The following is a 13,091-nucleotide window of genomic DNA, read 5'->3' on the forward strand; positions in this document are numbered from 1 at the left end:
GGGAGTCCAGGTTCCGCAGCGGGACAATGAGGTCGTTCCAGAGGCCGGTGATTTTGGAGAGGAGGGATCTACCCAGTTTACCTGCGTGGAGGATGCCGTGTAGAGAGGGGAAGGATAGTTTATGTCTGTGGGCAGATCTGGTGGTAGTTGGTGTCGGGGCAAGGAAAAAATGGAAATTGTCCATACCAGAATAGATCAGCTAGAAACCAGAATGGAGAAAGTGGAAAATGAGCAGCTGCAAAGTAAAAAAAAGATCACAAGGCTCTTCAAGAAATGGAAAAATGGATGACAGATTTTGTAGAATTGTTGTAGTTTTATTTTTGCTGATATAGTATTTACACATCCAGGGGTGGGAGGGTGGGTATATCTTTATATGATTCCTTGCTCTTTTCTTTAATGGTTGGGAAGGGAGGGGGTATTTGTATTTTTGGGTATTGATAAACTGATTCTGAATGTTTATAAATGCTTAATTGTTATGTTTATAACATGCATGTTATGATGCACTTTTTGTAAGATCTGAAAATTTAATAAAGATTTAAAGAAAAAAGAAAATCAGGCAAGAAGAAACAATGTGAGAATACTGGGATTAGAGGAAAGGGTGGAGCGAAAGAATATTATATCTTTTCTAGAAGAAGTCATACCAAAATTACTCTCCCTTACCTTAAATGTGCCATTGGAAATTGAAAGGGCACATAGGATCCCAGGAAGTCGAGACCTAGCCCAATAATATTTCACCTGTTATGTTTCCAGCATGTTATGGAAATTCTAAGAGTGTCAAAGGAGACAAAAAAAATCTGACTTATAAAGACTCAAAGATTATGTTTGTCCCGGATTTTGCGAGTGCAATAGTGAGTCTTTGCAAGCAATTTTTACAATTGACGCAACATTTAAAGGAGCTTGGGGCAAAATGTGGGCTTTACTATCCTGCCCTAATGAGGGCTACTTATAAAGAAAAATTTTATCAGTTTGAAGCCCCTGAAAAGCTGAAGGAGTTTTTGTCTCAACAAGAGACACAGATGAACTGAATGGAAAATCCTGTCATCTGTAATTGAGTCTTTATTTATTGATTTTCTCGGGATTTTGGAGAGTTAAAGATGAATTTTAATGTTTAACCTTTTTGAACTATTTATTTTAATATATGGAATTGGATATTTCAACTGTCTCCGGATTTTTAACTCACAGAACCACGAGGACAGTTTTGGTTTTTGTTTTTCAAATAAGCCTTCTGATAGGAGAGAACAGGAAATTCTAGCCCAATAGATCAATCAGGAAGCTGATGCGTACTGGAAATCAGAGGAGAGTTAATGACAGTGGGGGAAGTGGGAGGAGCTGGCAGCGCGACCTACGGTAAGCAGTGAATCCTCTCAGTGCTATTAGGATCAGAACTATGTGTTTAAGGAGCAGTAAGGATCAGGGTTACTCTTCGCCCAGTCTGCGCATGTGGCTGCCACCCCTTCACCCACCTTCGTCCCGAGAAAAAGAAAACAAAGGATATGACTTACTCCATGCTGTAGTATGTGCCCTGGACAGCCAGAAAATGGTGATGCTTCCATTTTAGCTTCCAATTTCACAATTGCCTGTGATTCTGAGTATCGGACTTAGGATTTGAAGTGCTTCCTTCTGCCAGTCCGTTGTAAGTGCTGCGAGTCTTGGTGTCCACTTTTGCAGCCTCATGTACAGGCCCTCTGCCACTGCTTTTCATCCTGTGCCCTTTGATATGGTCTCGTGAGGGGAGACGTGAGGTGGAGTGGGCGTGGCTCAGCCCGGGCTTCAGAAGTGGCAGCAGCGGTCGAGGCCACCATTGATTGATAGGCTGTATCTGTGCTGCTGGGTGGAAGTGATGTTGCCATAGTTGGCAGGAACAGCAGAGAAGGCAAACATTGCTCCAGTCAAGAAACCTAATTGCTGCTTGCATTAGAGGCAATCTCCCAGAGCATACTCAAGGGCACGATGTGGAACAGGTTGGAACTGCTACTGTTTATGCTATGACTGTTCTATGAATAAATGGAGGTCTTCTTTTGGGTCTAAGGTTGTTAACCCGGAATTTTTCATAAGAACTAAACTCACTAGAAAACAAGCTTAAAGTAAAAGAGAAGGTCTCATAAGATGAAGCAAGCTGCAAATGAGTACAATAGGGCAATCTTGGTGCATGAGGAGGGGGGGGAAGCATTGTACAATATTAAGCACATTTATGCTGGAGGAATTAAAGCCCAGGAGAATTGCACAGCACAAGAGAATAGCAAACAGTCTCCCTATCATACAAAAATATCTATCATATTATTTATTTTTAGCCTTTGAGGTTAGCAATCTATAACATTTCACAGTATCATACATTGCTTTGTGAAATAATCTGGCATGTCAAAATAGATAGGTTATTGGAATTCTTTAGCTTCTGATATGACAGGAACCATGGGCTTTAGACATTTTAATCCTTTGGAGGAAGGCACGGCACTCAATGGGAAATGCAGCTGCATGAGAGGCATGTTGGATTTCGTTGATGTCCTGAGCCACACATTTCTTTCACTTTAAGAAAGCTCTCAGAAAAAGCAAGTGCTGATGTGGCAATGATCACTCTTATTTTCTTATTATTGGGGGAGGAGGCTGTCACCTTGTTATATTTGTTTAAATAATCTCATTAATTTAGTGAATTTCCACATATATAAGGAAGGTACCTTATTTTATTATTATATCTTATTATTTATCTGTTCACTTTTAGGAGTATTTAATTATTTATTCAGGTATTATGAGAATGTTTTAGTCTATAGGGGTTGATTAATTTTAAATTATAAGGGGAAATAATTAATTATATTGCCTGGGGGAGGCTCCTTTTACAAAGGCGCGCTAGCGGTTTAACACATGTAATACTGCACGCTAAACCATCGGATGCGCTAGCCGCTACCACCTCCTTTTAAGCAAGCAGTAGTTTTTGACCAGCGCGGGGGTTAGCGTGTGATGAAAAGTCGCACACGTTAACCCCGCTAGCGCGCCTTTGTAAAAGGAGCCCTAAATGTTTGTCTTCAAGCAATCATATGATGAGGGGGATAGGGAATTAGGTGGAGAACAGGGGATTTTCATTAAGGGGTTTAGGACATGTATTGAGCAAAGGGTGTTTTGGGGGGAAAAAGGATTTTTGGTATATTTGTGTGGGTTTTCTTCTTTGAAAATTGGCAATGAATTTTAAAATGTTTTCTTTAAATGTCAATGGCCTGAATCATCTGGTTAAGAGGAAAAAACGCTCAATTTTCTTTTTTTAAATTCTTTATTGATTTTTCAAACATCAAAAGTGCAAACCATAAATATGTATACTTATAATATGTCAATAAAAACACATTCATCGTACAAATATACATGAACAACCATTTTTCCCACCCACCCACCCAATGATTAATCAATAAAAATCAATAAAAACATAAAAAGGGGTGTGGCTTGGCAGCTCAACATGTCGGACAAATAGTCATTTCTCTCATAAGCAATGCCTCTGCTGGGTCAGACCTGAGGTCCATCGTGCCCAGCAGTCCACTCACGCGGCGGCCCCAACAGATCCAGGACCTGTGCAGTAATCCTCTATCTATACCCCTCTATCCCCTTTTCCAGCAGGAAATTGTCCAATCCTTTCTTGAACCCCAGTACGGTACTCTGCCCTATTACGCTCTATGGAAGCGCATTCCAGGTGTCCACCACACGTTGGGCAAAGAAAAACCCCGTAGCATTCGTTTTGAATCTGTCCCCTTTCAACTTTTCTAAACGAATGCTAGGAAGTTCCTCCCCACCCAACGTGTAGTGGACACCTGGATATGGGCCGAAAAATCATTTAGGGGTGCAGGTATGATGGGGAGCATATGGGCATGAGGTCTTGGTGTGATCACTGTGTTAGATATGGTCCAGAAGCATCGAGCCACACTATGAAACTCAATGCTCCCAGAACTGTACCCCACCCCCCCACACAAACACACAAACACAGATTTTAGAGCTGTAACGCAACCTGAAGTATGCACTGGGGGGAGGGGAGAGGGGGAAGGGTAATTCTCTATAGAATGCCTAAAGTTATGTGCTAGGATAATGCATGCATGAATCACAGTTACTGGATGCTAGGGTCCACCTTGGGGAGGTTAGCGCCCAAGAAAAGGATCTGGGTATCATTGTAGACAATACGATTAAATCTTCCGTCCAATGTGCGGTGGCGGCGGCCATAAAAGCAAACAGGATGCTGGGAATTATTAAAAAAGGGATGGTTAACCAGACTAAGAATGTCATAAAGCCCCTGTATTGCTCTATGGTGCAACCTCATTTGGAGTATTGCGTTCAATTCTGGTCTCCTTATCTCAAGAAAGATATAGTGGTGCTAGAAAAGAAGAGCGACCAAGATGGTAAATGGGATGAAACTTCTCTCGTATGAGGAAAGACTAAAACGGTTAGGGCTCTTCAGCTTGGAAAATAGACAGCTGAGGAGAGATATGATTGAAATCTACAAAATCCTGAGTGAAGTAGAACGGGTACAAGTGGATTGATTTTTGCTCCATCACAAATTACAAAGACACTCGATGAAGTTACAGGGAAATACTTTTAAAACCAATAGGAGGAAATTTTTTTTTTTTTCACTCAGAGAATAGTTAAGCTCTGGAACGCGTTGCCAGAGGATGTGGTAAGAGCGGATAGCGTAGCTGGTTTTAAGAAAGGTTTGGACAAGTTCCTGGAGGAAAAGTCCATAGTCTGTTATTGAGAAAGACATGGGGGAAGCCACTGCTTGCCCTGTATTGGTAGCATGGAATATTGTTACACCTAGGGTTTTGGCCTGGTACTAGTGACCTGGATTGGCCACCATGAGAATGGGCTACTGGGCTTGATGGACCATTGGTCTGACCCAGTATGGGTGTTCTTATGTTCTAATAACAGTTGTGTGTACAACTGCCATTAAAGAAGACTACATAAGTGCACACAAGGACAAGCATTTGCACAAATTATATTCAGAAATTCTAGTATTCTATAACTAGCATGCATAACTACCCGACACGTACATGACCCCTCCCCCCTCCAATGTCCTACCCAGGTCCACACCCCCTTGATGTTGCACACTCTGGAATTTGAATGTGCAACTTACAGATTGCCAACTAAGGGCAGTTACAAGGGTAACTGCTAATTAGTGCCAACTGCCAATTAGTTAAGGCCAATTAGCAGCATCTACTTCAGGTGTCTTTTTCAGATAAAAGTGTAGCGATTTCCTTTTTTCTGTTGGAAACTGATATGGATAGAGAACGAAGTAAAAAGAAGATGGAAAACCTTTTTTAATTCCTTGTTTGTGTTTCATTAAGCTAGATGAACAGTAGGGAGGGAAACAAGATGTGGAGAACTCGGTGAATGACTGAGGTAAAGATTGATTGGTTTATTTCCCACATATCCTGATCGGAAGAAGTACTAAAGTACTAAAGAAGTACAAAAGAAAGTAGAAGAAATAATATAGAAAAGATGCTATATCCTAAGAACAAGGAAATTACCTGGCATCTGTAGCGGGTGCTGCGGTGTCAAAGGAAAACAGGAACCAAGATTCTTGGTTCCTGTTTCCTACACAACTTGCTCTTGATTGGGTTTGGAGCTTGAGAGGAGGTGGTTTTATCGAGGCAAGAGGATACGGATTGGGTGAAGTGGCTTGTAATACAGTTAGGAAGTGCAGCAGTAGGAGTGAATGCAAGTGACGGTTATGGCAGTTTAAAGCTTGAACAAGATCCTGCACTGCTGTAAAGTATCAAAGTTAGCCACTTCTACTCCCACATTCACTATTTTTTCCTGTTATTGTTTAAATTTAGCCTCACCTTTCTGTTGCTAAAATATTACTTTGCAAGTCTGATCTCCTCATCAGTTTAAATATATGATGGGCTTAGAAACTCTTTAGAGGAGAGGCGTTACAATCACATGAGTTAAACAGCTTGAAGTCAGTTTACAGTCAATTGCCAATAAAAAGAATTTACCTGAAGTATAATAATAGTTCATAAAACTTTTTGTTTGTCACTTCTGATAGGTTTATGTTTGGTTTCTTGGTATACAGCGGAATGAATTGAAGATTGTGACAGTTGGAAAGTAATTCCTGTTATCAATCCTTCTTAGCACTGAAGTTTTAATATATTTTGCTGTAATAGTTTCTACTGTGCTTATTATATGGAGAAACATAATGGAAATAATTGATACAATAAAGAAAAGGAAAGGGAAAAATAATAGTACAGTAATACTAGGAAATACTTAGGAAACCAACCTATTCAATCCTAGTCCTCAACAAACGATCGCAAGAACTATCAATCACTAAGTCTATACTTTGTTTATTCACTATCTGTAACATTTCTAATCATTGTAAACCACATTGAACTTCACGGTCCTGCAGAATATAAACTGTTATTATTATTGTTATTATTAATCTGTCACACAGATATTAATCAAAAAGACAGAATCAGTTATCAGCTTTAAGAGTCAAACAAAAACAGAGAATCTACATATACTTCTACATCTAGAAAGAAAAGGAAGAAAGAGAAAAAGAAAGAGAAAGAAAAGAGGAAAATGTTTTCTCTTAAAAGTAAAGGAGAAGGAAAGAAAGAAGAGAAGGAAAAAAGAAAGAAAAATGGTAGTTAATGGTAAAAGTATGAAAGCATCTACATCTCGTCAAGCTAAAATAGAAACAGCAAGTACTAGTGGCCATGCAAAGAGGAAGAAGGCTGATCCTCATACTCCTTCCAGCGTTCCACTTCCAAGAGATGATTTATTGGAAGATACAGATATAATTGTAGAGTTGAGAGACATCATGTTGAAAGTGAGAGAGGAAATGGCTAATTTGGCCAAACAAATGGAAGTGGCAAATGCTAGAGCTGTTCAGCTTGAACAAAGGGTGGATAAAGTAGAAGTAACACTTCAACAATGTCAAAAGGACCATAATATAGTACAAGGTCTGGTGAGCCAGATTGAAGATCTGGAGAAAAGATCCAGACAGAATAATCTGAGAATTCTGGGGCTACCAGAGGGGATGAAGGGGAAAAATGCAGTGGCTTCTCTTGAAGGATTGGTGCCAAAACTAATACCTTTAAACCCCAAATTTCCTCTAGAAATCGAATGGGCCTACAGAATTCCTGCAAAATCAACTGGAAAAGGATATCCACATCCTTTGATATTTAGAGTTTTGTGTTTCCAACAGGCATTTGAAATCTTGAACCTTGCTAAAGTTTCCAGAGAGTTATCCTATAAAGAGTCAAAATTACATATTGTCCCAGATTTTGCAAAATAAAAAAAATACAGCTTACAAGCACAAACAATTTCTACAATTTTGACCAAAGCTTAGGGAATTGGGGGCTATGGCCTCTTGTACCCAGCTGTGATGTGGGTTACACTTGATAATAAAACAACACAGTTTGAAGACCCAGCAAGGCTGGTAGAGTTCTTGGATCAACAGAAAGAACCTATGCCTATATAGATCTTGAAAAATTTATTTAAACAAAATTGCAAAGAATAAGTATTTATTGACTCGATTGGAATAAGAAGTAAAGAAAGAAGAAAGAAGTAAGAAGACAGAAAATGAAAGGGGAAATAGTGCCATGGTGTACTTGAAGAAAGTTCATAGAATTATATACAGGATTCTCTTCAATTTTACAATTCTTTGAGGTTATAAAGGGAAAATGTTTTGTTTACATGATTACATGAATTTCACCTCGGAAGAATGAATTTTATTAATTGCATAATCTTATTAATACATAGTTATTGGATGGTTCTAAATCATAGAATATTAGAATTGTTTGTTTGTTTTGGGTTTTTTTTTTATGGGACGTATTTTCAATCCTAGAGATTTGACACTTAATGGATAATAAATAGATGTTTAGTCTGTTATATTGGGTCTTATAATATGAGTGTGCTAAGTTTTATTTTAAAATAATAATAATTTGATGATTCTGGTACCACATCACTTGTGGTTTTATTGCCATAGTCAAAGAGGGTTATATAATTATCTATCTATTTATTTAATAAAAGATGAATAAGTGGGATATAAGAGTGAGAGGAAGGGTTGGTTGATAGAGGGAATTATATTTTAAGGTAAAGTTGATCTTTTAAGGAATGATATTTCTTTCGTATATTAATTATATAAATGATTTTATTACAGTATATAATTTTGTCCTTTTAAAGATAACACTTGATAATAGGACTCTCCTAAAAATATAGTTGAATATATATAGGTTTATTATCATAATTTTTAGAAAGTATACTATGTATGATCCTTATGATAAAATAAGTTATAAAAGGGAATTTATTTAATATGAACATCTGAGGGGGAGTTGTATTGTAAATCTGCATGAGTGCTTCCAAGCAGGCATTTTGTGTAAAGGGGAGGATGGGAGAGGGGGAGGGATTTTCTTTGTGTGGGATATTGGACATATATGTGTGATCTATGGGGGGAAGGGTGGGGTATATAATGGAGGAGGGAATGGATATGTAATAGAATGGATGGATTAATTTGGATGAATTTTATTTTAAGACTGTTAAGATGGTACTATATAGTTACAATAATACAATGTCTTTGAAAATATATTCATTAAATGTCAATGGTCTCAATCACCCTATTAAGAAAAAGAAAACATTATCTTTTCTAAAAAGACAGGGGCGGATATTTATTTTATTCAAGAAACTCATTTATCTGCAATAGAATCAAGGAAATTAGAAGGGGATTGGGTCAAACAGTGTTTTTATGCCCCTGTTGTAGGGAAAAAAGCTGGAGTTGCTATCTTGGTACATAAAAAGTGTTTGGCCACATTTGAGATGATTTATATGGATCCCTTGCGAAGATGGATTCATGTGAAAATGAGCTCAGGGAAAGATACCTTATCGTTGTTCAATATATATGCACCTAATTCGAATCAGGTGGAGTTCTTTAAGAATCTAAAACATTTGTTTTACCTTCATCTGCCTCCAATTTAATATTGGCGGGGGACTTTAATGCTGTAATAGATCCATTACTGGATAAAAGACCTAGTAAAATATTAAAATCTTTAGGTCTGGACAATTTGATAAAATCTTGTGGTTTAAAAGACATTTGGAAGATTCTTCATTTCAATGATCGGGAATTTTCATTTTGCTCCCATGTTCATAAGTCAAGAATTGATTATGTGTTTATATCAGATGATTTAGTTCAACAGGTAAAAAAGGCAACCATAGATCCAATCATCTTATCGGATCATGGGGGTGTTTGGATTGAATGTGATATAGATGGACATGAAATTAATAGGCCTGTTTGGAGATTTGATAATGCAATGCTGGCAGATTCCAACTTTATAGAGGAATTCCAGTTAAAAATGAATGAATTTTTTCAGATCAATGCCTCGGAAGAAATCTCTATAGAAACGTTATATGGGATGCCTTCAAGGCTACCATGAGAGGACATATAATCTCGTATTCAGCATATATTAGAAAACAACTAAATAAAGATTTTCTTGTCTTGGAACAAAATATTAAAGATCTGGAGTTAAAGTTGAAATTAAATTGGGAACAAAATACTTTTCAGGCTCTTCTAAAAGCAAAATATAGATATAATGAGATTTCTTCCCAGTTGATCAGGAAAGAGTTCGTTTCTTATAAAGCTTTGTATTATGGAAACTCGAATAAAGCGGGAAGATTACTGGCTAATTATCTTTAAAAAAAAAAAAGGAAAGTTAACATAGTGGCTATTACAGATGAGATTGGAGTGGTACCTTGGATTACGAGCATAATCCTTTCCAGGAGCATGCTCGTAATCCAAAATGCTCATTTATCAAAGCGAGTTTCCCCATAGGAAATAATGGAAACTCGTTTTGATATATTCCCCTCCCCCACGAGAACTGGCTCCTCCTGAAGGCTCCCCTTGCGATCCGGCACCCTCCCCCTGTGATCTGGCACCCCCCCGCGATTTGGCACCCTCTCCGCGATTCGGCACCCCGCCACAATCCGGCACCCCCCGTGATTGGGCACCCCCCTGCCGCTTCTTACCATCATCTGGGCACCGGCACCGGCATGTCCTGTGCGTTGATGCCGGTGCCCGAAGATCGGCCTCCTCTTCTGCTGGGCCTTGAGGATCTCCGCATGCTCAAGGCCTGCGAGTTCACGTTCTCTCCAAGATAGAACGTGAACTCATAGGCCTTGAGCATGCGTAAATGCTCAAGGCCCAGCAGAAGAGGCCGATCTTTGGGCACCGGGACTAACGCATAGGACATGCTGGTGCCGGTGCCCAGATGACAGTAAGAAGCGGCAGGGGGGGTGCCCAATCGCATCGGGGGGTGCCCAATCTTGGTGGGGGGTGCCCAATCGTGTTGGGGGGTGTCTGATCGCATTGGGGGGTGCCGGATCATGGGGGGAGGGTGCCGGATCACGGCGGGAGGGTGCCGGATCACAGGGGGGGTGCTCATAAATCGAGCCACGCTCGGTTTCCGAGGTGCCGATTTTGCGAATGTTTTGCTTGTCTTGCGAAACACTCGCAAACCGGTACACTCGTAAATCGAGGTACCACTGTATTTTAAAACAATTTTTGAAATTTTACAAAAGCTTGTATTCTTCTGAGCATTATTCAACTAAAGAGAAAGAGGGTTTAGAGTTTCTGCAATTGATTAAGGGGCCTAAAATTCCTGATCATATGAAAGATAATCTCGAAGCTCCAATTTCACAAAAAGAAATTCAGATAGCCTTGAAGTCCCTTAGAGTTGGATCCACTCCAGGTGGTGATGAATATACGGTAGAGTTTTACAAAGCCTTTCAAATGACCTTGTTACCTCATCTATTCAATTTATATCAGGCTCAACTGAATAAAGGATGTATTACAGGTACTATGGCAGAATCTTTAATAGTTTTGCCAAAGCCAAATAAAGATCCTGCGTTGTTTCAAACTATAGGCCTATTTCTTTGATTAATGTGGATGGAAAATTGTTAGCTAAGTTATTGGCTTTATGTCTAGCTAAGGCTCTCCCTTATATTATTGGTATGCACCAAACAGGATTCGTTGCTCAAAGACATTCTTCAAATAATACCAGATTGGTCTTTCATATGTTAAACTTGACAAAAGAAATGGATGATCCGGCTTTCTCTGTATCCTTGGATGCAGAGAAGGCCTTTGATTGAGTAGAATGGACCTTTATGTATCAGGCAATGGATTGGTTTGGTATTGGTTCTGGATTCATACAAATGATTCAAACCTTGTATAGTTCCCCTTCCACCAGATTGTATATAAATAATACTTTTTCAGAGCGGTTTTCTCTGGAGAGGGGAGTAAGACAAGGGTGTCCGTTATCTCCTTTGCTATTTGCTATTGTTCTGTAACCTTTACTTTTGGCTATTCAACAAGCGGAGGAGATACGAGGTATTCCTTATGCAGGTTGGGAATATAAAGTCTCTGTGTATGCAGATGATATTTTGATTCACTTGAGGAATCCTTAGTCGACTATTCCACATTTATTGGATTTAATAGATAGATTTGGAAAATTCTCTGGTTATAAAATAAATTGGAGTAAATCAGAGGTTCTTCCATTAAATGTACATTGTGTAAAATAATAATAATAATAATTTTATTCTTATATACCGCCAAAACCATGATAGTTCGAGGTGGTTTACAACAAGAGGTGCTGGACAAACAGTGAAGTGGTCACCATACAAAGTCATCGAATACAAGCTTACAGGATGGAAGAAGAGAAAGACTGTAGAATTCTTGGGTTTCAAATCATTGTCTCTGCAGGTCACCATACAAAGTCATCGAATACAAGCTTACAAAATGGAAGAAGAGAAAAACTATAAAATTCTTAGGTTACGAATCGATTAAACAAATTCATTTTTACTGATTTTCTGAACTTGAAGTAGGATGAGGAGTGCGGGATGATGTTACCCAGCCAATCATTCCAGGATTATTTGATGCGTTTCCTTTTATCTGGAAGGAGGATGATATAAAATATTTAGGGATTTGGATAAAAAGTACATTGGAAGAAATGATGAAAGTAAATGAAAAATCCTTACTGTTAAAGGTCACAGAAATGTGTGAGCAATGGAACCCTCTACATTTGTCTTGGTGGGGGAGAGTTCAAACGGTCAAAATGATGATTTTGCCTGTAGTTTGCTACCAACTGGGCATGTTGCCAGTTTATTTTCAAGGGTCCTTTTACAAAAAGCTAAATAGTATTCTGACAAAATTTATTTGGCTTGGGAAAAATGCAAGAATTGCTTTAGTATCTTTGCAAAAACCAATTGTGGAGGGTGGGGTAAATTTTCCAAATTTTTATAGGTATCATCAAGCCTATATATTGCATCAAGGTATGTATTGGTTCCTCCCTGAGCTCATGGAACATCAGCCGGATTGGCTATATCTTGAATGGAAAATTATGTCCCCTAGGCGATTTTCTCATGTACTAAGTATCAGATTACCTAGGTATGCTAAGGACAATATAATTTTATTGGATACATGGAAAACAATTATATTTATTGATAAACTTACAGATGTTCCTATAATGAAATCTACTTTGCAGTCCTTATGGTTAAACTCCAAGATTCAAATAGGCGGTGCTGGGATCGCCTAGAAGAATTGGATGCAGGCAGGTATTCAGACATTAGATGATGTTATGTCTAATGGAAAACTGCTTGATTTTTCACAGCTGCAACAATTATTTGGCATTTTAAAGTCTCAACAATAGCTGGTTGCAGTTGAAGTAGGCTATTCAGAGTGGGTTCCCTGAATAGAAAAACTTAAAAACTTATTACAGCTTGCAAATCCTTTGCTACCAGACAGATCTAGTAGGACATCAGGCTGCCCAGTGGTACAAATTGATTTCTGAATTTTTAAATAAAAAACCAAAAAATAGTCAGAGATATTTGGAGCATCAAGATAAAACAGTATATTTCTGTATCTTGTTGGCCACGAATTTGGACTTGGAGGTTGAAATGTACAGCGTCAGCATCCATGAGACAAACTTGGTTATTTTTATTACATAGGATTTTTTGGACCCCAGTTCGATTATAAAAAATAGACAATTCTAAATCTAATAGATTCTGGCATTGTCATATTAATATAGAGACTTTAGATCATCTGTTATAATTTTGTCCATTGATTCTTGGTTACTGGA

The sequence above is a fragment of the Geotrypetes seraphini genome, chromosome 1 (genome assembly GCF_902459505.1).
Source record: "Geotrypetes seraphini chromosome 1, aGeoSer1.1, whole genome shotgun sequence".
Taxonomy (NCBI): domain Eukaryota; kingdom Metazoa; phylum Chordata; class Amphibia; order Gymnophiona; family Dermophiidae; genus Geotrypetes; species Geotrypetes seraphini.